We start from the raw sequence: 3,817 nt of genomic DNA, 5'->3' as shown, positions 1-3,817 counted from the left end.
TGCCATTGTTTCTCATGCTTCATGTACATACAAATCATCTGAGGATCTTGTTCAAATCTACATTCTCACTTGGCAGGTCTCGAGTAGGCCCTGAGACTGCATGTCTAACAAGCTCAAGGGTGATAGTGATGCTGCTGGTTCATGGACCATACTCTGAAAGGCAAGGTGATAAGCAACTTCATGGTATTGTTAAAGTCCGGACTTTTGTGTTGGGGGAAATTCAAGTTTTCAGAAATCTTATTGTCCTTCCATAAAATCCTCACAGTTTACTCTGTTTTCTGGTTAGCTAACTACAAGGTCATCCATCTCTGGTATTGTGCTTCCACTGGTACAGATTCTACACAAAAGTATTGCCATACATTATCTATGTTTCAGCACCTTTGGTGATGAAAGGAATGCCAAAGAATACATTAGCTTACTCTTACTTTCTTCTTTGACATTTCCCAATTTAGATTATCTTCCATGCCTTATATCCATAATCATTGTGGAAGGGTATCTTCTCTTTCATTCCAAAGAATGAAAAATTACGCCAAATACTGAGACAATGGAAAGACAATGATTGTACAATTCCAGATGACACCTTTTATCCATTAGGTCTTCTGTTAAAGGAACATCCAACACAAAACAAACTTACCAGTGGAGGAGATGTCATGGTTACTGTAACTGGTGAGAGGTGTGCAAGCTTGAGATGGCTTGATTCAGCAGCTCAGCAGTATATTAAGGTGTACGTCTTGACACACCAGTCCATCCAGAAGGAGGAAGCTTACAGAAGAGTGAGGAACCTTCTTTTCCAAAGCATAATCTCTCCTCATGTCTTGCTGCCCACATTCAGCCCTGAGATGGCCTGTGGTCATTTGAATATCCTGTATTGATTGGCTCAGGCCTGGATTATGAAAGGGAGATTTACCTGCTTCCTGTTTACTACTATTTAAATGATTTTAGGTAGGCATTTATTATGGATTGAATTGTGTCCTCCCCTTACCTCCCCCGCCCTTCCCAAGATAGATTGAGGTCCTAATCCTTAGTATCTCAGAATGTGACTTAGTTTGGAAATAGAGTTGTTACAGATGTGACTAGTTGTTGTTCAGTTGCTCAGTCATGTCAACTCTTGGCGACCCCATGGACTGGAGCACACCAGGCTTCCCTGTTCATCACCATCTTCCAGAGCTTGCTCAAACTCATGTCCATTGAGTCAGTGATGCCATCCAACCATCTCATTTTTTGTTGTCCCTTTCTCCTCCCACCTTCAATCTTTCCCAGCATTAGGGTCTTTTCCAATGAGTCTGCTTTTCGCATCAGGTGGCCAAAGTATTGGAACTTCAGCTTCAGCATCAGTCCTTCCGATGAACATTCAGGACTGATTTTCTTTAGGATTGACTGGTTTGATCTCCTTGCAGTCCAAGGGACTCTCAAAAGAGTCTTCTCCAACACCACAGTTCAAAAGCATCAATTCTACAGCACTCAGCTTTCTTTATGAAGTCCAACTCTCACATCCAGACATGACTACTAGAAAAACCATAGCTTTGACTAAATGGACCTTTGTCAGCAAAGTAACGTCTCTGCTTTTAAATATGTTGTCTAGGTTGGTCATAGCTTTTCGTCCAAGCAGCAAGGGTCTTTTAATTATATGTCTTCAGTCACCATCTGCAGTGATTTTGGAGCCCAAGAAAATAAAGTCTGTCACTGTTTCCATTGTTTCCCCATCTATTTGCCATGAAGTGATGGGACTGGATGCCATGATCTTAGTTTTTTAATGTTGAGTTTTAAACCAGCTTTTTCACTCTCCTCTTTCACTTTCATCAAGAGGCTTTTTAGTTCCTCTTTGCTTTCTGCCATAAGGGTGGTGTCATCCGCATATCTGAGGTTATTGATATTTCTCCCGGCAGTCTTGATTCCAGCTTGTGCTCATCCAGCCTGGCATTTTGCATGGTGTACTCTGCATATAAGTCCAATAAGCAGCATGACAATATACAGCCTTGACATACTCCTTTCCCAGTTTTGAACTAGTCCCTTGTTCCATGTGAGTGGGTGTAATTTTTAAAATTGTGGAGACTAGCATGGAATTGATATCTTTTTGTTTTACCATGTAGAAATGTTTTAAAAAATGGCTCCCACATCTGCGTCATTTTGTAGAACAGAATATACTGATGCTAAAAATATAATCTTAGAATACACATTATTTAAACTGAATAAATTTAGTTTCATAAAAAAATCACCATGTTGTCTTAATTGTTCTCATCTCATTGTGCAACACACCAGTGGAAACTTAGGGACAGGCACTTGTCAATGAATCAGTGTTTAGGAATCATAGATGGGAAGGTTTGAAGGAATTTATGTGAGCATGTGGCACAGTCCACTTTTTCTTTTACATATATGGCCCTGTTAGCTGTTTAGAGGCTGGTTTATAAGAGACAAAGAGTAGATTGAAGAGTAGCAATGAGGAGATTGCTAGAGAGGTCTAGGCATGAGATGATGAAGTTTTGGTTTAAATTGGGATAAGTAGAACTGAGCCGGGCTGGGCTAGGCTGGGCCAGGCAGTGGGAGTTGCTGCTTCCTACTTGGCTGGAGCCCACCAGGCTGTCCATCTGGGAGAGCTGGTGGCAGGGGACTCATTGGAGATGCTCACATGCCTGTGAACCTTGCTCTGGCACCACCCCCACCCAGCCCTCATGTGCATAGAAAACCCAGGGCCTGGCCTCTCCATCTGGAAAACCGGTGATCTCACCTGCTACCTGGACACCAGCTCCACAGCTTGGCCGGCACCTCTCTGAACTACCTGAGTCCCCCCTTTCAACAAGCCTAACTTCAACACCTCAGTTGGGGGCAGAGACTCTGCTCAGGCCCTCTGTCATCCTGGAGGTGTGGCGAAACCTCAAGGACAAACCGCTGCTGACCCAGAACTACGAAGCCTACAGCCACCACCTGTGCTACTTGAGTGGCCTCACCCTCAAGGCCATCACTCTCAAGCAGTGCCACAGCCTGGCCCACCTCTGCACCAGCCTCTAGGGTGTGCTGGGAGACATTGTGGGTGTCATGGCAGCTCTGGGCTACCCACTGCTCAGCCTCTGCCTGGGACTGAGCCCGCCTGGGCCCCCAGCTTTCCCCACAGTGACTTATTCCAGAAGATGGACAGTTTCTGGCTGCTGAAGGGGCTGAAGACCTGTCTGTGACACTCGGCCAAGGACTTCAGCTGTGTCAAAAAGAAGATGCAGCCTCTGGCCACTGTAGTCACCCTGCCCCTGGAGGTCCATGACTTATAACCTCTGACCTTCCTTTACCACCTTCTCTTTCCCCTCCTCCTTCAGACCCTGCTCCCACACTGGGAAGGAGAAACCTATATGCCAACTCTCATTGAGCCAGGAGGCCAAAACCATGAGCCTTTAGCCCTCCATGGACTTGGAAGAGGATGTGATTCAATAAGACCCATCCACTCCCAGCCTTCCTGACTTCTCCAGGCCTAGGGAAGAGGTGCAGTAGGCCCCATCCCATTTCCACCTAATGTGATGCCCAAAGGAGCCCAAAATGATTGGTGCAAGGCTCTCATAGCTTCATGCTTCCTGCCCACTACTTGCAAGCATCCACCCAACTCCTCAAGTGGTGCTCCCAGGAAGCGTGCCTGTAGGGTAGTGAGTGGGCTACCATCTTGTGTACCTTTCTGGCATGAAGCCCTTTGGCTGCCATCCTCTCCTTAGATGAGTGTTGCTCTGCTTACCCCCAAATAACTCAATACATCCAATTCAGGAAACACACATGGTAGCAAGTCGAAACAGGAAGAGATGGGATTAAAAAGGGAAGAGGTGGGGTCTGCATTGGAGGT

At 45.6% G+C, this 3,817-nt stretch overlaps 1 pseudogene; it reads left to right on the top strand.

Moving 5' to 3' along the window:
* Nucleotides 1–2,597: 2,597 nt before the first annotated feature.
* LOC102190206 lies at nt 2,598–3,260 on the top strand (annotated as a pseudogene).
* Nucleotides 3,261–3,817: the final 557 nt, after the last annotated feature.

This window comes from Capra hircus, unplaced genomic scaffold, assembly GCF_001704415.2.
Source record: "Capra hircus breed San Clemente unplaced genomic scaffold, ASM170441v1, whole genome shotgun sequence".
Lineage (NCBI taxonomy): Eukaryota > Metazoa > Chordata > Mammalia > Artiodactyla > Bovidae > Capra > Capra hircus.
Note: the sequence above shows the minus strand (reverse complement) of the source record. Positions and strands in the feature narration are given on the sequence as shown.